This window comes from Rutilus rutilus (genome assembly GCF_951802725.1).
Source record: "Rutilus rutilus genome assembly, chromosome: 6".
In the NCBI taxonomy this organism is placed as follows: Eukaryota; Metazoa; Chordata; class Actinopteri; order Cypriniformes; family Leuciscidae; genus Rutilus; species Rutilus rutilus.
This window is the reverse complement of record NC_140214.1, coordinates 41435246-41460689: the sequence shown is the minus strand read 5'-3', so window position 1 is coordinate 41460689 and position 25444 is coordinate 41435246. Positions and strand designations below refer to the sequence as shown.

The 25444-nt window shown below is 39.1% G+C and overlaps 1 long non-coding RNA gene across 1 annotated transcript; it reads right to left on the bottom strand.

The window, feature by feature from the left end:
- Positions 1-7855: 7855 nt before the first annotated feature.
- Positions 7856-8747, bottom strand: LOC311292671. Its single transcript, XR_014627775.1, has 3 exons — positions 8640-8747; positions 8376-8520; positions 7856-8286 (listed from the first exon to the last, which is right to left on the bottom strand). It is a non-coding gene; the product is annotated as an uncharacterized lncRNA (long non-coding RNA).
- Between the last annotated feature and the right edge of the window lie 16697 nt (positions 8748-25444).

Genomic DNA, 25444 nt, shown 5'->3' with positions numbered 1-25444 from the left:
TTGTAACATGTTGTCACTAAACCTAATAAAATTCAGTTTAGTTACTAAAATGTTAGTGACAATCACAATACACTTATTGTGATGCAATTTTTTTTATATTTCAATTGATGGAGAAGGTCAGACTATTTCCTTCAGAAAGACCGTTGGTTAGCTAGCTCATTTAAAATGTCCTAACATTTTTGGTTTAAAATAGATTTGATATTTATATTGAAGTTGAAAACAGCCCTGTGAGAAATTCATAGTAAAGTTCATAAAAAGTAAAAAGTTCATAGAATTAAAATTATCGGAATCGAGAATCGTTAGGAACCGGAATCGAAACAAGGAATCGGAATCGAGAATCGGAATCGAGAATCGTTAGGAACCGGAATCGAAACAAGGAATCGGAATCGAGAATCGTTAGGAACCGGAATCGAAACAAGGAATCGGAATCGAGAATCGTTAGGAACCGGAATCGAAACAAGGAATCGGAATCAGAATCGGAATCGAGAATCGTTAGGAACCGGAATCGAAACAAGGAATCGGAATCGAGAATCGTTAGGAACCGGAATCGAAACAAGGAATCGGAATCAGAATCGGAATCGTTCAAATTCAAACGATACCCAACCCTATCTGGAGCCCACTGCTGCTGGCATGTTTGGCATGCAAACAATGGCTGGTGCATGTCATAACGCCCTTGGGTTATAAGAAAACAAACCCATGGATACCTGAGCTTTTAGAAACAATCAGCTGGCACACTTTAAGACACTTGGGCTACATCTTGAGTAGAATCACACCAGCATAGTTCAAATAAGTATATTTTTGTTGGTTTATCATAATGACAAGATGTATTCTGTCATTTCTGAGTACTGTTATTTTCATTGCAAAGCAAAGCCAAAAAAAGGGGGAAAAAGCTGAATATTGAAAAAAGATCAGAGTTTAGAAATATTACCATTGATGGAAATTAAAATGACCGCTTTGCCATGTGACACAGTTATGCTGGGGACTTCACAGGGACATTTTTGAGTCACTCTCACCGTTGGCAAAATACAAGCTAGCAAAGGAAAGATAAACACAAAATTAGCCTACTAGATTTATTAGACAAGAGTACAAAAGAGTTTTGCAATTACCTGCCTTGGTCGTGTGAGCTGTATCCTCCCTCCCCTCTTACAAAATATGTGGATGGGGGAATAGCTTTAAAAAAGCCCTCAAGGACTGACTCCCTATCGTGGAGTGGCCATCTCCTGTGATCCTTGGTATCGCAGGTTTCACAGAACCACTGGTCTGGCAGACACTCTCTGCATCTAGGAACGAAATCAATGAACCAATTTAGTCATTGAATCAACTCTTTGAAACAGCCCTGATTCCACCATAAACATGCAGTTTATCCGAAACATGAAGACATCAATTAGTGATGCACTCTAAAAACCTACAAAGTATGAAAGAACATTAATGAGATCTCACCTAACAACCGCAGGCTTGCTGCAATGGCTACAAAATGGTTGGGCAACATCCTGAGTTTGGATGAGGCATTTAAGGTGGAATGGCCTTGCCTCCTTCCATCTTTGTGAGGCTTGCTGCTGCCTGAAAGTCCATGATGATGATGCCCTCTGGATTTCAGGGGAGTCAGACATCATAGCAGAGAGGCTCTCCATGTTTTTTTCTGCAAAGACAAATATTAATTTAATTGACAAAGGACCATTTCTATGCAGACCCATGATTTCATAATAATGGGTGAATATCTTGCCAATGCTTTCAGTAACATAAATTTCAGAACTTTTCCAAATCAACTTTCCTACAGTCTAGGGCCAAATTCAGCATACTTTGAAACATGGATCAGGGTAAATTGTATCAACGTGAAAATTGAGACGGAATTCCATTGGGACAAAATTGAAACTACTACAAAAAAGAGGTTCAATAATAGGACTCAGCCCATTGTGGACACTATTCGTGGCTTTGCTGATTTATAAGCAGTTGATGTGGGTACAATTGACCCTTCGCTAAGTCACGCCCGAAAACCGCCACAGGCCAATCGTGGCTTAGCAGGCCATAACTAGGCACGGGAGGTCTGGCAAGCTTTTACATGAATTTTACATGAATAGCAATCTAGTCTCCAATGATACAGGTGTTCCAGGATTTCATACCTGCCAACCTTGAAATTATTTTTTGCGTACCGACAGGGGGGAGGGGGGGGCTTACTACTACGACGACGACGACGGGGGGGTTGTGGACGACGACTACTCACATGCATTATATTGCATTGCATAAAATGTGTGCAATGCAATATAATGCAGTATAAAATATAAAATATAAAACCCCTATAAAACTGTAAAAAGAAAATTTACAATTAAGATAGGCTACTTAATTTATTATTCCAATATCCAAATATGATACTAAATACCACAGGGAAAAGGGCTTCTATTTGTGACGTGCTGTCTTTGCCTTTGAACATTGCGCATTTTAAACAGGACACGCATTAGCTGAATAAATGTTACCCAATACAAACATATTTATAGAAAACAGTTGACAATGATTAGACAGGAGTCCAATAATAGCATAACGAATCACTTATTCTAAAAAGAATCAAGTATACCGGTAAGTTAGACGAATCCGACATAAGGGCTGTTTACAGTAAAACGTTCGTCATTTAACAAATTTTAAAAACAAGGATGGATAATACAAAATGCTTTCTGGCATTTAAAAAAACAAAAAAAAAAAAAAAAAAAAAAACCAAGCAAGAACAAAATTTAAACTTAGCCAGTCAAATTTAATTTTACAATTATCTTCTCTTCTTTGTGCGCGCGTCCGTGTTTGTGAGAGAGAGCTCGCGCAGCACTGATACAACGCGGTAGTAGCCTACTTTTTAATCTGTAACGAACGCGCTAGTTTTCATACAAAATAAATATGTAACATAATTAGGTAGGCTACTTTAGTTATTATTAACACAATAACGTAACACATGAAGGCTACGTTTCTTAGCACTGAGAATTAATTAATAAACGCCTGTTTCTCCCAGGGGGGCAGCGTTTCATATTATGTTGAAGCTTCCCCGGGCGCCGCCATTGGCTAGCAGACCATCACCTGCTGTTAGCATCCCATTGACTCCCATTCATTTTGGCGTCACTTTGACAGCGAATAACTTTACATCTGAGGCGTTTAAAGAATCCATTTGTCCATTATTTATTTCTAAAGAAACACGAAAATGTATAAAAGGCTCCATTACCTTGTATCTTATGTTATGGCCCCGTAGAAGCAGTTTTTGTAAAAATAGGCTAACGATTGCGTCATAACCACGCGACTCTCTGTCGCACAGTAGAGAGATTACCGTATGGACAGGAAGAGAAGCTCGCGGGCAATCGGGGAGACGTGGAGGCAAAATGGCAAAGTAATTAATCAGAATACTTAGCAAAAGTTTCTCCTGCTCCAAGCTCATGGACACCTCCTACTCACACTCTCCGTCTCTGCAAGTTTCGGAAGGGAATGATTCAGATTTCGCTTGGCACAGCTGCTAGAAGACAGACGGGTTGCTCACGTCACATCTACGTCGTCAAGCTCAGTGTGAGTCTGCGCAGTACGCTCGACCATCAGGAAGTTAGTGCCTCTAATTGACTTCACTTGCCTCCGTTGAATCCAATGGGGTCGCTGTGTCCAGTTTATATACTGTCTATGGTTTCTCCAGACTCGCGCTTATCCGTAATCTACAAATCACATCACTTTCATAATCACTAAGCCATAGCGATTTCAAGTTTATTAAGATTTATCGTTCAGCATTTCTTGAGCATTTTATTATTTGCATGGCTGAATGATGTCTTCCTCTTTTCTGAGTGACCATGAAGAACGGAGTATTTTAAGATAATGCGATCCGTGTGATCATCGAATCCATAGGATTACGTTAACTCAGTACAATATTTCAACTTTCCATATCGAGCCCAGCCCAGGCCGTTTACCTTCAGGAGTCAGATCAGATGTACAATGACTACTGTACTGTCCTCGCTTATGAAATCAGCCAGACTGCGGGCCGCGGGAGTGGAAGGCGGATCGAGCGGGATTCTTTATTGGTGTCGATTTTCAGTCTCTTTTTAATGATAGGCCGTACGCATCTGTCAATCATCCCCGCTTGCTATTTGGGGAATGAATCCAGCGCTATGATTGGTCGAACTCTTCTTCTTTTGCTGTTGCTTGATTTGAGGACTGCGCATGCAGAGGCGTCACCAGGTTTTTGCGTAGTTTAGACCAAGGGTGCAGGGATTTGTATTATTTTGAAGCACCCCCGGACGCCGCCATTGGCTAACGGAACCCCACCTGCAGTTAGCATCCCATTGACTCCCATTCATTTTGGCGTCACTTTGACAGCGAATAACTTCACATCTGAGGCGTTTAAAGACTCCATTTGTCCATTATTTATTTCTAAAGAAACACGAAAATGTATAAAAGGCTCCATTACCTTGTAGCTTACGTTATGGCCCTGTAGAAGCAGTTTTTGTAAAAGTAGGCTAACGATTGCGTCACAGCCACGCGACTCTCTGTCGCACAGTAGGAAATTACCGTATGGACAGGAAGAGAAGCTCGCGGGCAATCGGGAGGACGTCGAGGCAAAATGACAAAGTAATTAATCAGAACACCTACAAAAAGTTTCTCCTGCTCCAAGATCATGGACAGCTCCTACTCACGCTCTCCGTCTCTGCGAATTTCGGAAGGTAATGATTCAGATTGATCTTGGCACAGCCACTAGAAGACAGACGGTTTGCTCACGTCAAATCTACGTCGTCGAGCTCAGTTTGAGTCTGCGCAGTACGCTGGACCCCCAGGAAGTAAAAGTTTCTAATGGGCTTCACCAGAGCCCGTCTACGGAGAGCCTGCCCACTCCCTATTAAGCTCTATTGTACCGAATTTTGGTTGTAGTTCCACCAGAGCTCCACTGGGGGCGATTGCCCATGAGTGCAGAATGAATGGGAGTCTATGGGGCTAGACGGCTAAATGTGTCTCTTTCACCCGATTGCCGTTGAGAAATCTCAGATCTGATTGTAGATTTTCCAAGTTCAACATGGGTTATAGGTCGAAAGTTGAATGAACGAGTACTTATGTCCTTTTGATTTCTTACAGGTTGAGTTGTTGTTGCCCATAACACGCTAGCATTCTGCTAATGAACGCTGATTGGTCAGTGAATGACTGATTACGACCAGAGATACCGCTTGATGGCATGGTGTCATCCGAAGCGGGACCAGAAACAAACAAAACAAAAACTCTTCTAGCACGTGTGTTTACCTGTGTCAGCTGTGTTGTCGATGCCTCGAGAGAAAAGAAAGTGCAGAGCGCGAAAGCACCAGAGTGACTGAAGGATTGCCATTAAGCAGTATCTCTGGTCGTACATGTGAATGACGTCATTGACACTTTAAAAGACTTTTTAAAGCAAATAAGTGACTCAAAAAAATCTAACACCCAGCAATGTGTAATTTCTTTGCATCTCCTTTCGAATACAACATTCAAATTACTAGACAAAAAATTATATCCTGAGAAAAGTGGATTTTTATTGATATAGCGCCATAGACCTCCATTCATTCTGCACTCGTCCTGTGAGCGCCCTCATGTGGAATCAGAGAGGAACTGCAACCAGTTCAGAAGCCGGAAGTGTACTGAGAGTGAAACTTCTCGCCATATTAGACATTCTCTGGCTTCACTTTGTCTCCGTTGAATCCAATGGGGTCGCTGTGTCCATTTCTTTTACTGTCTATGGTTTAGACTAACAAATCGTACCAGCGTACTTTGAAGTCAAAATGCGTATCCGCTACGCAAAATGCGTACAGGTTGGCAGGTCTGGGATTTGTGTGAACCCTGCTTTCAGATCTGCCTCAGAAAATTACCTAATAATAATTCAAATGTATTTGACCATATTTTACCAAATTGCACTTGAGGATCAAGACTGCTCTTCAGTGAGCAGGTAGTTCCCGATCTGGTTGTGTGTAACTACAACAGCACACAGAGGAATAAAACCAAGTTAGACCACCAATGCATACTTTTTTGGTTGAATCTACATTTCTATACATTTCAAATACGGGGGAAATTACATTTAAAAAATAAATAACAACAGAACTTGGAAATAATAAATGGAAATAATAGTACAATTAACCTGTGGATGCAATACAGTTATCAAATCAAATACTGCATAAACATATTCCACATGGTTCAACCTCATTATAATGAGCTCATTATCTGGATACAAGTACATGTTACTTAAGTCTACCAGCAACACAACTTGATTTCTTGACAATAATGTGTAACCAATTCCTATTATTATTATTATTATTATTACCGGTATCTGAGGCTTTGGGCCGCCCTCCACGCCTCCCCCTTGGCTTGCCAAGCCCTAAACACACCCTTTTTGGGATTGGTGGAGGGGCAGCTTGCCTCTGCTCCCCGGATTCTTTCTTAGTTAAAATAGGGCATAAGGCAGTCATGACAATACCCCAGCAACATACTTGACTAATACACTTTTGCATAACGTTACACATTTCAGAATTATATAGGCTAGACTTGTTCATGAGTTGGCAATAATTTTAGCCTACCTTACTCAACGACTCCAGAGGAAGTAGTAGGCTAATTGGCGGGAGTGCCGTCATCCGGATATTGTTGTGCAAAAAAATAAATAATAATAATAATTCACCAGGACAACAGAAGAAACTAACTGGAACTTAAAAAAAATCTGGAGCTTAACTTGCTGTAACAAAACTGAGTATTGCTGGTGACAAAAACAATAAAAAAAAAAAAAGTTGCTGTAAGATGCGGTTCTTTTTGAATTTTTTTTACATTTTTATTGAATTTTTAAAATTACAGAATTCAATATCAAGTCCTTGACACATTACTTTTACACATTTTCACATTTCGTAACAATATAGTTTAAATAAAAAAAAAATAAAAAAAATCAAGGGTATCACAAACGTATGTTAAATTCATTTAGCAGAGATAGGCCTACAGATCTTTGGACTTTTCAATTTGTAAAAAACCCGCTCGGCCCGTGTTCTGGCTTACTGTAATATTTCAAGACCGAAATAATATTATTAAAATAAAGAAATGAATGAATACAATGATAACATCTAAATAAATGTTGATAGATGTAGCGTTTTAGTTTTAAAAATATCAATAAACAGCACAGCAATCCAGCTTCGAAATAATAACCGAAAAAGACCTCAATAATAACACATAATTAATATATAAACCGTGATAAGATCTCGTGAATAAATGTTGATTAAACAGCTTCTGTGCTGCAGCCCGACTGGCAGAAAGAATCGTGCTGTTGCACTAAAGATGCATCCAATTGAAATGCATTAGTTTAAAAAACGTGCTGGAGTTGCGAAAATAACGAAATAAACGTGTCCCTGCCACGAATAAATAGATTAAATTACGTGACTAAATCACGACAGAAAGTGTTAGGCAAACTTCTAAATGTCTCATGTTTCAGAAATTGTGATAGGCCAACTTATACCATTAAACTTCTCCTCCTCCAGTTTGGAGCGAGCCATTCTGCCGATACATGTTTGCACAATCGGCCACATTCGCTGCATGATGTTCTTCAAAAAGATTATCTTCTTCTTCAGCTGCAATACACAGATCGAAAACATCAACGTTACTACAAGTCATGAAATGCCATAGGCTATTCCTCCGGGCTGCAGTATCCTGCCCAAAACAGCAAAACCACACAAGTCACCCAGCTTAAACAAAGGGATAGTTCACCAAAAATAAAAATTATCCCATGATATACTCGCCCTCAAGCCATCCTAGTGTATGACTTTCCTACATAGGTGTGTAGCCGATGACTTTCCTAGGAAGGCTTGAGGGCGAGTAAATCATGGGTTCATTTTTATTTTTGGTGAACTAACATTATCCATTTAAATAATGTGCCATCCTACCTAGCTTGATTTAGCAAGTCCGTTTAAATCAAATAAACAAAATAAATATCTGTTACTCATTTCCTCAACAGTTCTGCTCTAGCTTTACACTAAACTGGTGTAGGCTAACGTTAACTGGCTAACAAACACGCTTGCACACTCATGAACAAACAAACATGGCATTGACCTTCAGGCCTTGTTCATCAGCACAGGATGATAAAAATGTTTCCATGTCATCTAGACACTGGAATAAAAACAAAAAGTCCTCCTTTGCGTCAGGAAATTCCTCCAGGACCTTCCTGAGGGCATTTTTTTGTTGACTTCCGCTCATCTGCAGAAAAGAAGGCTCTGTCACCTTCCCACAGAATAAGTCTCCATGACTGCGTACCCAGTCCCGCGCTGTAAGAAGGTCTCTTACAATGATTGGCTGTAAATATATATAATGGCACAAAATAATGAATCTATTTATCTAGCATGCATGCAACTGCTTGATATATGACCAATAAAATAATTGACCTTATCAGTGTCCTCTTCAACTACAACTCTTTTGCTGAGCGACAGTTTGGTGGTGGTGGATTTTGACACCCTAAAGACAGGCTCAAGGTTTCCCTGAAGGAGTTGGGATGCTTCCTTTGTCCAAAATGCAAATCTTTGTCCATGCCTTTGGAAAATATGTAAATGTAGGAACTCTATTTGTATAAAACCTTTTTAGTGTCACTTTTCTAACAGTGGCTAAATACAGCCAAGATACTGAAATGTTATCTGTAGAATCTGTCATACCCTTCTAGGCAAAACCTCTCCATCAGCTGAATGCACCACCACTGGCCAATCCATGGCACCTCCTCCTAAACACACACACACACACACACACACACACACACACACACACACACACACACACACACACACACACACACACATAAATAATAAATATTTGATACATATGAGTTTGATGGGATACTTCCAGCTTACCTCTGTAAGTTATTATACCCCCCGGTTTCACACAGACAAGGCCCAGAGAGTAAAATGCATATTTGAGCTGTTTTAAAGGGGTGGTTCAGGATTTTCAACATCGGACCTCATTTTCAAGTGAGCCTGTTTGTCATTCATCAGCTGAGACCGTTTTCAAAAAAATTCATCCAGTCCTTACTTTTGGATAGTTCGCTGGTGCTAGGCTAGCGCGAGTCAACGGTAGATGCGTTAGCCTGCCATTAAAAACAGTTTTACCCACTCCACAGTACATCAAAAGCAAATCAATTATAACGCCAGACTACCGATATAAATGTCTGTTGAGAGAATAATGTTAGAAATCAAACTACCCTTTCATCGCATTGCAATAGTTATACTTTGTTCCCTGTGTTTATTAGCACAGTCTACAGCAGCGGCGGAGTGATATTAAGTTACCTAGGCAACCGAGACTCCTACTAGCTAGCTAGACGTCCCGACTGTAGTGCGCTTCTTTTCTGTGTTTACTTTTCGGCGCAGTACTAACCGGAGCAAAGTAAAATTCCGCCACTGCTGAGAAACTAGTTCCTGTAAATGTAATGCGATCATTGAGATGCAAGTGTAGTTTGAATTCTAACATTATTCTCTCAACAGACATTTACATCGATAGTCTGGCGTTATATAATTTATTTGCTTTTGGTGTACTGTGGAGTGGGTAAAAATGTTTTTAATGGCAGGCTAACGCATCTACCGTTGACTCGCGCTAGCCTAGCACCAGCGAACTATCCAAAAGTAAGGACTGGATGAATTTTTTTGAAAACTGTCTCCACTGATGAATGACAAACAGGCTCACTTGAAAATGAGGTCCGATGTTGAAAATCCTGAACCACCCCTTTAACTGATAGCAACACCGTGACTGATACATCTTAAAATATGTCAGTGCCATTTTTTGTCTCAAGATACACACCAGTAATGTTTATTTAATAACAATAAATAACATGCAATGATGCAATATGAACACAATCACATTAATGACACAGTTTATTTTCACTACCTGTACCCAAATTAATCATCATTTGCAAACACTATTACTTGACATGACTGAGTCGACATAATCTTCCAAAATATACTGTTTAATAGGAGGCTATGTTACTTACGGAAATAAAATAAACTAAAACGAAACGGCGTGGTGCATGTTGGTCAATTTGGACGCCCTAATGTATTATTAAAATTATTATAATTTCAAAAAATTGTAACAAGGCGCAATCACTTTTCATATAGCCTAAGCAGCAGTTATGAGAAACATCCTAATTTGGTAGTCAAACACACATTATAAAGTGCAGGTGTAACCCAGCTTATCAACAGCATTAACACGTGATTAAATGAAGTGAACATTTATTATATTAAGTATCTAGTATTTATAATATTAAATGAACATTTATTTTCACTTATACGTTTTCACTTATAGTGGGGCACTTATTTTCATGAGTATCAAAATAGCCAAATAAAATAATTTTTGTTTGGAAGACTGACCAATGAGGATTGAGAATGTTGAAAAGCGCATTTTTTCAGTTTCCGGATCTCGCACGCGGTTGGAGATTGCGCGCTCTCTCATCGGCAGCGCAGACGGGAACAGGCGTGATTTGGAGCTTTGAGTATTTGTTTGATATAATTCGAAAAAAATGATTAAGATTGAAGTTATATGTATCCGGAGACGATGTGGCAGGAGGAGAAGTGAAGTTTGATTTGAAAGACTAAGAAGAAGGGACTGTCGTGTCGATTTATAATGTGTGACGCAGTTGCGGAGAAGCAGCTTTGCGCGTTCACATATCGAAGAGTTGTTTGAGGAAACTCAATAACGATCAAAAAGATCTATAATTATAATTTATTTTTACGAGAGAGTTGAGCAAAGGAATGAGTTGTAAAAGAGTTCTTAAGACCTAAAAGGATTATATGTTCAAGTTCATCGGTGAAAATGTGAAATGTTGTTGAAATGCTCATATAAGTGATGAAGTATTTGAAAAAACTGTTTAAGTTCTTTTATTAGTAATGTATTTTTCTTTACGACCACAATTGGTGAACGAATGCTTGCAGGTTGCATGTAAAACGTGATCGCCATTTTTTATGTTGTGTTCAACGATGGTAAATGATGAGATGCGTGATGTGTGTTATGGAGAAAATACTAACAAGGATTTCTATGTGACCTTGTATTCAAGGTCAGGGTTTTTTTTTTTTTTTTTTTTTTTTTTTTTTCTCTTTTCTTTTTCCTGATCTTATTTCTTCACCATCCTGTCGGAGTGCTTACTGTGAATCATTGAGTCGATGCTGCATTGAAAGCGATGCCTTCTGGATTGGAGTTCCTGGATTCCGTTCTGACTCTCGTGTTCGCGGAGGGAGTCGGGACTGGCGAGCCGCACGGGCCTAACAGCGAGTCGTGATTGCATGAAACTGACGTTATCATTGCCGATGGATAATGGATGGTAGGAAATTGAACTAACAGCACTTACATTTTTCACCGTTCAATTGGAAGGATTCAGTCACAGAGGAGAGACCGAGTAACGAACAAAACCATTGTCATATAACAATTCACAAGGTTGTGAATATAACTTGAGAGACTCATTTTTGGAAACCGCGGGGAATTAAATGTGAATTTATTTGGGTTTATTTTGACTTTATTTTGTTTGTTTATTAATGATGTTGCTTGATAAAATGTGATTGCTTTCATTTTATTTTTCCTTTTATATTGTTTGAAAACTAAAAGCTAGAAGAAGTCTATCCAACATAACTATTTCAAAAGGGATCAAATAAGGAGTTTAACTTTAATTGATTATATCCTAAATTAAGCTTTTCAGCTATAAGGTGAATTCAGTGTGGTGACTAATTTGAATTTATTTTTTTAAATAAACCTAGAGTGTATTAATTTACATAAACAGTGTGACAAGTGATTATACTTACCGTATTTTCCGCACTATAAGGCGCACTTAAAAGCCTTTATTTTTTTCAAAAAACGACAGTGCGCCTTATAATCCGGAGCGCCTTATATATGGATCTGGCGCCTTATGTTAACGTCTGTTAAACAACCGCTGACTTAAACCTTGTTTATACTTTCGCCTGACACCGGAGCGCGAGCCTCCGCTGACTGCGCGCGCAACTCCCCAAACAGACGAGGCATTTATACTTGACGCAACTGTTTTGTTTTAGACTGAACACCAGACCATACAACTGATTTAGACGCGCAAACTGGGTGCCGGTGTGATGAGATGTACTAATATCCGTCTGCTCGGGCAGATTCGGCTCAAAGTCGTGCATCTTCGGATTCAGAGGCGCGCGCGCTGTTAAGCCGAATCTGCCTGAGCAGACGGATATTATTTTTTTTTTATTAACTTCGCGCTCATGCGGACGCGTCGAGTATAAACAAGGTATCTTGGTTTACATTTGGACTTTGGATGTGATCTTAGGCTTGAAAAGGTTGGTGACCACTGCATAACGCAAACCCAGTCAAACGTTTGACTGCAGTATCTTCTATTCTATATGCGCCTTATAATCCGGTGCGCCCTATATATGAAAATAGTTCTAAAATAGGCCATTCATTGAAGGTGCGCCTTATAATCCGGTGCGCCTTATAGTGCGGAAAATACGGTACCTTTTGAGTCTTTGAAACCTATAAGAAAAAAAGGTGTTTAAAGAATTTTTATTTTTTAAGTATACATTGTATTTTATTTTTTCTTTCTTTTATGCATTAGTTATGTTTATAATTCAAGTTTTGAATTCCAAACAAAACATCATATTCAGTTACACCTTATACCTTGTGTGAGTGGCTCATTATTGTTGTGACATCCTTAGGCCACGTTTACACGAGGACGCTCGCGGGTGAAAACGTAAAAATATTTTATCAGATGTGCCTTTCGTTTAGACGGCGACGGCGTTTTTGGGGCTTAAAAACGCAAAAAAGTGAAACCACCCTCCAGAGTGGAAATCTTAAAAACGCTCCACCGTCGCGTCCCCGTCTAAACGGTAAAAACGCAAAAGTAGCCTATGCTAGACAAGGCACCGATCACCGGTCCATTGCCACCTAGCCGACTGGAGTGCATACTACATCGAGTTTCACACACTTTTGCGTCACCGTATGCACGCAGATTTCCCCCCCAAAATGCTTGTCTAAACGCAGAATAAAAAAGTGATAACGCAACGCCACTTTTGCGTTTTCTCTTCAGATCGTTTCCGTGTAAACGTAGCCTTATTCTCTGCAGGTGAATTTAGTCTTCTGATCTGACTGGTCCATACTCAGACTTTGTGTCTGTACCAAATTGAGCGAAGGGTTACACAGACCTTTCCCTGCCACACTCCCCCCATGCACTTTAGACCATACGTAAGCATTTATACGTATTTTTTGTGCAAATACGTAAGAATTATACTTTTATAAAACCCACATACGTGTATATTGTACATAGTCGTCTATTCAAACGTCATTTGCATACGTTTGCAATTTGCAAATAGATAACGTTACGTATTTTCATGAGATCACGTTGCGTTAACTGACAACTGTAACGTTGTCTGTTGAGATTAGCTATAAATTTTTTTTTTGCTGTGAGATGCGGTTCATTTTTTTATTTTATTTTTTATTGAATTTTTTTAATTACAGAATTCAATATCAAGTCATTGACACATTACTTTTACACATTTTCACATTTAGTAACAATATCGTTTAAATAAAAAGAACCAAAAAAATCTAACTAAAATAAAAAAATCAAGGGCATCACAAACGTATGTTAAATTCATTTAGCAGAGATGGGCCTACAGATCTTTGGACTTTTCAATTTGTAAAAAACCCGCTCGGCCCGTGTTCTGGCTTACTGTAATATTTCAAGACCGAAATAATATTATTAAAATAAAGAAATGAATGAATACAATGATAACGCAGGGCTCCAGACTAACTTTTTTTATTAGGAGCGCTGTAGCCCCTGACTTAAAATTTTAGGAGCGCAAGCAGAAAATTTAGGGGCACACCTTCACATTTTCCCCCTAAATAACTATTACAGACAAATGCTTTGATAATAAATAGATTAAGCGTACAGAAATTATGGTGCAATTTTATTTTAAGATCACAGGGCTCCAGACTAACATCTGAGGGCCGCGGCTCTAAGTTCTACAGAAAGTATTTGGTAGCACTGTGGGATGACAAAGCACTGAGATAAATTTGAGGTGTATAAAGTTAAATTTAATTATTATCCTTCATAATGTCTTAATATTATTTCAAAAGCAAAATGAGTGACAAAATAGATATTAGGGAGTGAAAATAGCCAATAAGCACCCTCAGCAGCTGTTTACAAAGGTAATTTAGTCTTTAAAAAAAAAAATAAGTGTGAGTTTTCCTACTTCTTGAAACTTTCAGTTTTATAAATAGAGACAATCTTTAAAGGATGAACAAAAATGTTTTGGTCGACACATTAAAAAAAAAAACATTTTAATAGGATATAGTTTTGAAGTGCTGTAAAAAGATGTGTAGGCTACTTTCATAACCACAGTATACCATAGTTATAGTTATGCCTAGCTGGTTCAGAATACGCAATTTTTTTGTCTGTTACTATAGTCAATGTATCAGATTACACGATTTCGACTCCTAAAAATCTTGTCATGTCCTGGACAAGAAACATTGTCAGACTACACATTGCTTTACAACCAGTCATCTCGAGCCGTCTCACACACACATATTCACTCGCACATGTACACACGCACTCACTCACATACACGCACATAGACTAACGCACGCACACACTCACTCACTCACTCGCGCACACACTCTCTCACTCTCTCTCTCTCTCTCTCTCTCTCTCTCTCTCTCTCTCTCGCTCGCTCGCTCGCTCACTCACTCACTCGCGCGCGGGCGCACACACACACACACACACACACACACACACACACACACACACACACACACACACACTCATTCACTCGCGCGCGCACACACACACTCATTCACTCGGAACCCTTCATGGAGGACCGTTAAAAAATGTAACATGCTCTTCTTGTCGTGATGTCGTAAACAAAGCATCGCAGACGCGACGTCGGTTGTCGCCCACTATGAACGAGATGAAATTTACTGGTCGCACATGTGCGACTGGATGTAAAATTTAGTCGCACACTCTCAAATTTTGGTCGCAAAATGCGACCATTTGGTCGCAGTCTGGAGCCCTGTAACATCTAAATAAATGTTGATAGATGTAGCGTTTTAGTTTTAAAAATATCAATAAACAGCACAGCAATCCAGCTTCGAAATAATAACCGAAAAAGACCTCAATAATAACACATAATTAATATATAAACCGTGATAAGATCTCGTGAATAAATGTTGATTAAACAGCTTCTGTGCTGCAGCCCGACTGGCAGAAAGAATCGTGCTGTTGCACTAAAGATGCATCCAATTGAAATGCATTAGTTTAAAAAACATGCTGGAGTTACGAAAATAACGAAATAAACGTGTCCCTGCCACGAATAAATAGATTAAATTACGTGACTAAATCACGACAGAAAGTGTTAGGCAAACTTCTAAATGTCTCATGTTTCAGAAATTGTGATAGGCCAACTTATACCATTAAACTTCTCCTCCTCCAGTTTGGAGCGATCCATTCTGCCGATACATGTTTGCACAATCGGCCACATTAGCAGCATGATGTTCTTCAAAAAGATTATCTTCTTCTTCAGCTGCAATACACAGATCGAAAACATCAACGTTACTACAAGTCATGAAATGCCATAGGCTATTCCTCCGGGCTGCAGTATCCTGCCCAAAACAGCAAAACCACACAAGTCACCCAGCTTAAACAAAGGGATAGTTCACCAAAAATAAAAATGATCCCATGATATACTCGCCCTCAAGCCATCCTAGTGTATGACTTTCCTACATAGGTGTGTAGCCGATGACTTTCCTAGGAAGGCTTGAGGGCGAGTAAATCATGGGTTAATGTTTATTTTTGGTGAACTAACATTATCCATTTAAATAATGTGCCATCCTACCTAGCTTGATTTAGCAAGTCCGTTTAAATCAAATAAACAAAATAAATATCTGTTACTCATTTCCTCAACAGTTCTGCTCTAGCTTTACACTAAACTGGTAACGTTAACTGAACACTGTAACGTTGTCTGTTGAGATTAGCTATGATCAATTTCATGTAATTTAACGTACAAATAAGAACAACACGTTGGGAAAACCTGCCAGCTTAAAATAATGAATAAACATACGAAATCTTTACAACACTTGACGGAAAAAAGTGACAACCAGCCCTGGTCTCCTCAATAGGATTTTGAACTCAACTGTTAATTCAGTCACTGACCTTCTTTGAGCTGAGACTCGGTAAGAGCAAATATGTAAGGTGGTCGAGCCAAAGGACTGGAAAAAAATGAGCCCATTTTCAGTAGTAAATTCAAACTTTGTTTATGAAAACTAAAATTCAAGTTTCAAAAGAACAGAATCTCAGCGCGGTGTTTCGTGACTGAATGAATGATTCAGCGTTTTGAACGAATCGTTTGAATGAACGACTCAATGATTCATTTATTAAGACGGTCTCTTGCTGACACCTATTGGCGGTTTAGATTCATGTTTACAAGTGTCATTGATTTTATTTATTTTTTGTATTTTTTATTTCTTTACATTTGTTTTAAAAAATCAATCTCATAACATTATTATATTTATTACAGTTCTAATTTTGCAGTGTAAATTATTTAATTTGATTGATAACAGCCCTTATTATTACAAATGTGACATAAAAAGATGATGCATATATTTAATAAGGTTTTAAAAATTGGCCTTTATAAAGGTAAATAACGGGCAGTATGTTAAAGCTGATAGAACGCTGGTGAGAATATTGCTTCTTTGAGCTGAGACTCGGGAAGATCGAATAGGAAAGGCGGTCGAGCCAAAGGAATGGAAATTAGCCCATTTTCAATAGTAGAGAACTTTACAGTCTGTCAGAAATGAAGTGTTGTTTTATTAGACAAAATAAAACAGTGAAAGAAGACGATCAACGTGTCTGGAGTCGAATAACTGCTTGCGCGATTCAAATACGTGACCACTGTCCACGTGACAGGAAGGACGTTATATGTACGCATGGATATATACACTAGATGTCGCCTTGGGGTTCTAAGCATGCGTCAAAACCGCCGCCATCTTGGAACAGGGGTCTTGTCATAGGAAGTAACGCTACCATCTCCGCCTGTACTTCAAATTCATGGATGATGCCGGGCTTTTGTGCTGCGTATGGATATTCACACGAACGAAATCTAAAAAACAGACAGCAAGGGATTACTTTTAGCCTACTCTGTGGATAGTAATAGTCAAGTTGTTTTTTTATAAGTGTACATTTCTCTGCTTGGAGGAAGAAAATGAACTGATTCTCACACAGAAAATGAACTGTGAATGTGCTGTACTCTTTAGATATTATTTGAAATAACCCTTGTGTTTAAAATGGACAATATGCAGGAGTTGATCCTCAATACCCACTTCTGGCTGTGTTGTGCTGTGTTGTTCCTAACGGTTGATTGTGTTTTTGTTTTGTTTTTTTACCGATTGTACTCAAACTTTTTAATGAAAAAAATAAAATAAAACAACAACAGTGCGGCGCTTGTACCCTGTAAGTACAGTCCTAGTATGCTTGTCCTCTCCCTGTCAATCTTCAAACAGTACATCCATGATTATTCTACAAATGTATGTGTGCGTTTTGCACAAGGACACAGTGGGCTCAAGGGCTTGTTTCTTCCTTGCAAACTGGGGGTGGAGGTGTGGAAGGACACTGGAATTTGTGAAAATGTCAACTGTTTAAAGCCTTTCTTTAAAGTGAATTTCGTTTTGTATAAATTGTATCTTCATTTTAATAAATTGTTCATCAACCAATTGCCTGGATTTAATAAACAAGCAAATATAACAGACAATATAATCATGGAGGTCACTTGCATTGCACGTCAGCTGGAGCGCATCTCATCCTAACTTAACGAAACTCAGTGTATGCCTCACACAGACATGAGAAATACATCAAATACACAAAGCTTGAAATGTCTTTAAACTAAATAATTCAAAACGAAAAGAAAAAGGCTCCTCTCTGATTATGTAATCCATTATGTGCATTTCTCTCTCTAGGCGCGTTCACTACGAATATGGCGATCGTCAACTTCATCTTTGCAGCCGAGTCGACACTGTCAGAAAACACTAGTTTATTAATAAAAATCAATCCACACGTCACCGGATTTACACATTTTTATCAGGATAGATTTATCTTGCTTTTTGCACGTACACATATTATGTTGAAATAACATTATTATTATTAATAATACATCTTTTAGAATATTTGATTGAATGCTGAATGTTGCGCTTGTTCGATTTAATCAAATTAAAACTTTAATTGTGATCATTAAAATAACTGAATATTAAATATTTTGTGGCCAAGTTTCACTCATTTATATAAATATAAGTAGCGATAGCCCAGATAGCAAGTATGTTTGGGCCACATGTGGGTATTATCTGGCACGTATGGCCTAGATGTGGCATGGCTGAAGAGATATGGGCCAAATTGTGACCATATTTGTTTTGCCATAACTTTAACATCTGCGGGAAATGCTCTCTTGGTTCACAACTCATTTTGAGGTATATGGCCCAGATAACAACGAACACATGAGAACCATATGTGGTTGAGCTATGGCACACAGGGAGAAACACCGACTTGTGGTAAACATTTGACTTAAACATGGAAAAACACAGGAATCCTGAAAGCAAGTGCGGAAGACATCCGCCGTTCTACACCTCAGGTTGCTATGCATCTTCCCTCCTATTGGTGGAGTGAGACTACGGCGCGAGTTTGACTGACGCGGGCAGCGGGCGCCATACTCTGCTTTCCTCACGACTGTGTACATTCAGGTAAGTGATGTTTTGGCCCTTTAAAGTCATATCATTGAAATATATAGCATTATGTGTCAATATTGCATGTTATTAAGCGTTTAGTTATTCGTTTCATTGAGGAAGGGGTCGAATTAGCTAATATTTTGCTCAATTTACTGCTATACAATAAAGTTGTATAGCGATCTGCTGGTTTGCCGTTTAAAATTCAGATGTTTTTGGCTATAAATCAACCAACACTTTTGTACACATAAAATAGAATCATATGTCATGTGTAATAATATCATATATTTGTGAATTCAGGCGACGCGGCCCGACGTCGGTGTTAGGTTACTGTTCGTCAAAATACCTAGGCCTAAATCCTGATTTGTGGTCACAATCATTTAACTAAACATAATATAATAATATAAAAATGCCAACAAGAATAAACACATTAATACGTGTGCATTATTGTACGTATCTTTTTATTTAACTCTGAAATGATACAATACCTGATTAAAATACCATAAACTAATAATGAACTGCACTTCTACAGCATGTATTAATAATGTTAATTTCAACATTTAACAGTTACTACTACATTCAAATCAGAAATTGTGCTTGTTAACATTAGTATGCACGGTGAACTAACATGAACAAACAGTGAATTGCTGTATTTCTATTAACAAAAATGACCAAATACAGTAAGAAATGTAGGTTATCACTTATGGTTAGTTAATGTTAATTAATACATTAACTAATGTTTGTTAACAAATAAAACCTTATTGTAAAGTGTTATCAATTGTAAATTATTATTATTATTATTTTTTTAACTAAAACTTCACTTGACTGCTTGTTCATGCCTTGCTTTTTGACCATTCTCTCCCCTTTATTTAAAATCAATAAATAATTAACGTTACGTGCCACAGTGTGATGTGCAGAGATGTTTGCAACAATCACATCAATTATGTTAAAGGGATAGTTGGGCCAAAAATGATATTTAACCCATGATTTACTCGCCCTCAAGCCGTTCAAGATGCATATGTCAATCTTTTTTCAGACGAACACATTTTCAGTTATTTTAGAAAATGTCTCAGATCTTTCAGTGGTTATAATGTGAAGCTATGGGGTCCACCTCCTTCAAGTCCCAAAATGTGCATGCGTCCTTCACAAAAGTAATCCATCCGGCTCCGGGGGGATAAACGAAGGCCTTCTGAGGGTAATCCGTGTGGTTTTGTCGTAAAAATATACATATTTAAAACTTTATAAACGAAAAAAACTGGCTTCCGGTAGCGGTCGACGTGCGTTCACGGAGATGGATGCTGGCGTATGACGTAGGACGTAGCGTAGGAAGCGTCGTGACGTAGAACGAACGTAGAGTTTTGTTTTGCTCTGCTCTCTGGCTGCGCTGTCACGTTCGTTCTACGTCACGACGCTTCCTACGCTACGTCCTACGTCATACGCCAGCATCAAATCATCATATTAGAGTGATTTCTGAAGGATCATGTGACACTGAAGACTGGAGTAATGATGTTGTAAATTCAGCTTTGATCACAGGAATAAATGACAGTTTAAAATATATTAAAATAGAAAACAGTCATTTTAAATTATCATAATATTTGACAATATTACTTTTTTTTTTTTTTTTTTTTTTTTTTTTAAATCAAATAAATGCAGCCTTGGTGAGCAGAAGAGACTTATTTTAAAAACATTAAAAATCTTACTGACCCCAAACTTTTGAACGGTAGTGTAATTTAAAATTTGGGGTGAACTAGTTAGTTTCTTAGTTTCATCTTCTGTCCAAGTTGACAACATTATTTTAATGTAAACGTTAATTTACCCGTAGCTTACAGTAAAGACTGTATGTGTGAAAGGGGCTATTTAGACTGGTTGTCATTTAGTCTTGCATGTGTGTTTTAGACAACTATGATGATGCCAGGAAAAAACTGCCTGAAGCAGAAATCTTCTCTGACAATCAGTCTGATACAGAGAGTGGGGCTAAAACACCTAGACGAATTATGTAAGCAAACATTTCTCTTTTCCAAATGAGTTTTTTTATTCTATTATGAGTTTTATTTTATATATTTTTTTATTAATTTAGCAAATATCTCTTTCAGTAAATGGCAATGGTAACCTTGTGTCAATTTTTATTTTTCTTTGAAAGGAAAAGCTTTAGACTTCAAAACTTTTAACTTTTGAGTGACAGTGATGATGATAATTAAGGGCAAAATTTGAATGCCCTGGAGCCTCCGCCTCGTATTAAGCCAATAGATATGAGATATTGTAATGTTAGTGATGTATTTTGAATCAAATAAATTAAGCCTTGGTGAGAAGAAGAGACTTTTTTATAAAACATTTAAAAATCTTACCGTTCAAAAACCGATGTAATATTGGCTGTTACGTTAGTGTGTAAAAGTTTTTTTAACATGCTTTGAACATGAAGTCATTCTTTCAACATAATATATCGTTTGACATAATAAGGGGACATTCTAATCTGCATTAAGCCACATTAAGCGTTCTTATAATGGTTTTCTATGGGAGGAAAATGCTTAACGTGTAATTAAACATCTGATTTTTTGTAGGCCAACATACTTATGATTTTAGTATCATAATGATTTATAAATGCAGGCACAATTATCCGTGAACTTGATAAATGTTGCAGATATGCTTTACTATGCACAAATAAATGCCTTAGTTTGAACTTATGTGTGCAAAATTCAGAATTAATTGAATGTGCAGCAATTTGTACAAATAGTCTTTAGACCTACTATACGTGATGTAGCCATAAAACAGCCTAAGCGCATTTAGTTTCATATTTGTTACAATATTATAATGTTATTTTTTCCCCCATCTATGTTGAAAATGAAAAGTGAACAGCATGAGTAAGATTGGATGCGCAATAAAGACATGATTTTGACCTCTTCATTAAGTTTTGTTTTGTAGAAAACCTTTCTTTAAAGTGAATTTCGTTTTGTATAAATTGTATCTTAATTTTAATAGATGTTTCATCAACCAATTGCCTGGATTTAATAAATAAGAAGCAAATATAACAGACAATAATCATGGAGGCGCCCTCGCGGTCACTTGCATTGCACGTTAACTGGAGCGCATCTCATCCTGCCTTAAAGGGATACTTCACCTCTGGAAAGATGAATGTGTATTTAAAATAGGTCATTTATGTAGAAGAAATGTGAATTTTTTTTAATTTGGAGCTTTCTAGCCTGAGAAAAGCCAGAAAATGTATTTTTGGCTCATGTGGATGAAAGACAACAACTCCCAGAATGCACTTGCTTCGCTGCCCTAGGAGGCCACGCCTACTGGTAAGAGAGCGCAGTTTAAAACAAGGTTAGGCTACCAGTGAGTCTCCGTGACGAGTCTGCCTGGGATTTCGGGATCGCCCAAAATGTCCGGGATTCGGCTTTTGCGTTCTACAGTCGCCATTCATCATGTTTACTGTGGCGAGCAGGACGAGGCTGGCGGCCGCGGGAGAACGGCGCGAGGCCGGTGGCGTCATTACTGAGACGCGCCGGTCTCGCAACGGAGGTGCAGGAATTTTCTTAGCAATGTTAAAACGCACATCAACCGATCACTTGTTTAGCGTTCATGTAAACACTACACTCAGATTCACCGATCGGAATGAATTCAGTTAGATTGAAACAAGAGGTGTGCATGTAAACAACGAATGGCGACTGCAGAAAGCAAAAGCCGAATCTCGGACATTTTGAACGATCTCGCTCGCCGGACAAGTCAGGGAAAAGGAGGATGTAACCCCTACTTACTCAGCTTTCTCCTACTACTCAGCTTTCTCCTACTATTCAGCTTTCTCCACAGAACAAGAGCCTGCTAGCTTAGCTTCCAAAGAAAGAAGGCTGACTGTGTGTACATTAGGGCTGTTGGAACGAATTCCGAAATTCGAATATAATTCAAATATTAAAAAAATCAATACTATTCGAATGCTGAAGTTCCTATTCGAATATTGCTTTTTTATGTATATATTTTTTTTTTTATGCAATCTTGCCTTTCTCGCCGCCTTGGCACACACATGTGAAAATTAAATGCTTTTGTTTCGTCTGATAAACAATAAAAGTTTTTGAATCGTAACACAATTGTGCACGTTATCCACGCTGTATCATAACAACTGTCAAAAGTCGCGGAGAGGAATGTCTCCACGGTAACGGAGATCAACAATTTGATTCTCAGTCCACATTACAACGTGAAAACGGCGTCTTCAAATATATCCACTTTGGAGTGCGTTTTCATTAATAAAAACGCCGTCTCATTGTGGACGGAAGGCCAAAACGGAGAGGAAAATATAGGTTTTTTTTTTTTTATGACAACTTACAACCTGACAAGCTAGGCGATCTGTCCGAGGAACCGCCGCTAAAACAGGCAAGAATTACTTATGTTCTGCCTCTCTCTCTCTCCTCATCACGGGGCTCAACCATAGACAGTATGGGCTCAACTGCTACCAGCTGTCCGCCAAAAGGCAATAACAGACAAACTGACGGTTTATCTGTGAAGATATGAGACCGATCAACATCACGCATTGGCGATCCATAAGACTGTGTAATGTCGTAAATATTAATAATAGGATGAATTTGAGCATTTAATATTCGAATATTATTCGAATATTAAATAAAATAAGGAATGGAATTCGAATAGTATTATAGAGGAAGATTGACAGCCCTAGTGTACATTCTGTGAGTGAGATCCCACCCTGTATGGGCGGGCTGAAAATATGCGGAACAGCTCCTCCTACTGGCTGTAGTCTTTAGCCTCAGGACAGAAAATCCTCCGATGACGCAAAATGACGATTTTTGCGTCATCGGAGGATTTTTTCCAGACAAAAAATACATAAATCTCTCCTCTCAGGGGGATATGAGGGTGGAAAGCATGGTAATTCGAAAATACTACAGGTTTTCTACTAATACAAAGCTTAATGATCCAAGATGGCGGCGCGAGTACATCGCGAGGCTCGCGGTCTCTCCAGATTCTGTAATTTAGCAGTATTTTTCTTGCTCATTTCGGGTCTGTTCGTCCAGAACAGTTGTGCCTTAACATCGTACACCCAAGGTGAGCTTTTGGATATTGGTTTGCGAATTTCCGACAGTTTTATGGACAACCTTCGACTCCTTCCTGAGATCGCCAGATCACCCGAGGCTATGCACTCTGCCCGGCCGGGCGGAAGTGCTCGCAGGCGCCGGCGAGATCGTAAACAAAGGCGGGGGAAGCGCGGAGGACTAAGAGCTAAGCTAAAGCTAACACCACACCGGCTCTCTTTACCCAGCATTTTCCTTGCCAATGTACGGTCGCTGTTGAACAAAATGGAGGAGATTCGACTCAACATCACATACAGCAAGAGACTTTTGAACTGTAATGTTCTAATTTTCACGGAAACATGGTTAAACAGCGGAATACCGGACAACGCTATTGAGCTAGCGGGACGCCATACATTCCGGGCGGATAGAACATTAGATGGCTCCGGTAAGACCAGAGGTGGTGGATTGTGCATTTACATTAACAAAGCTTGGTGCACAAACTCTGCTATTGTTGGGAGACATTGTTCAGCTAACCTTGAGTTTCTCATGGTTAAATGTAGACCGTTTTATCTACCGCGGGAGTTCACTTCCACTATTATAACTGCAGCCTATATTCCCCCGGATGCTGATGCCAAGTTTGCTATGAAAGAACTTCACGCAGCCATCAGTAAACAACAGACCGTTCACCCGGAAGCTGCGTTTATTGTTGCGGGTGATTTTAATCATTCAAACTTAAAGTCAGTGCTACCGAAATTTCACCAGCATGTTTCCTGTCACACCAGAGGAAACAAAACCTTAGACCATGTTTACACAAACATGGCTGAAGCTTACGTCGCGACACCCCTCCCCCACTTGGGACAGTCAGATCACCTTTCTTTGTTCCTCACCCCCAAATATGCACCTCTGATCAATCGCGTGAAGCCATCAGTGAAGACCATCAAGGTGTGGCCTGCGGGGGCAGATTTCTCACTCCAGGAAAGGTTTCTACACACAGACTGGAGTATGTTTGCTTCTCAAGCCACCAGTGGCTCTCACACGGACATTGACTGCTACACCTCCTCTGTACTGGATTATATTAATACCACCATTGACAGTGTTACAACCCAGAAGCAGATCACCACATACCCAAATCAGAAGCCATGGATGAACAGGGAAGTGCGACTCCTATTGAAGACACGCAATACTGCCTTCAGATCAGGAGATGCACAAGCCTATAGCACATCCAGAGCAAATCTGAAAAGGGGCATCAAAGAGGCCAAGCACTGCTACAAGCTTAAGATAGAGGGACACTTTTCCAACGCTGACCCTCGGCGCATGTGGCAGGGCATTCAGGCCATCAGTGACTACAAACCCTCTCACTCCACCCCCGCAGCCACTGATGTCAACTTCCTGAACGAGCTAAATGACTTTTATGCTCGCTTTGAAAGAGACAACAGAGAAACTGCCACCAAGCTCAAATCCTCAGCTGACCACCCACCGATCACACTCTCCTCCACAGATGTCTGCAATGCACTGAGCAGGATCAGCGCACACAAGGCTGCTGGACCAGACAACATCCCTGGACGCGTACTCAGGGCATGTGCGGAGCAGCTCGCTGGGGTTTTTACAGACATTTTCAACCTGTCTCTTGCCCAAGCAGCTGTACCAACATGCTTTAAATGCACTTCCATTGTGCCAGTGCCAAAACACTCCAGCCCGAAGTGCCTTAATGACTACCGCCCTGTAGCACTCACACCCAT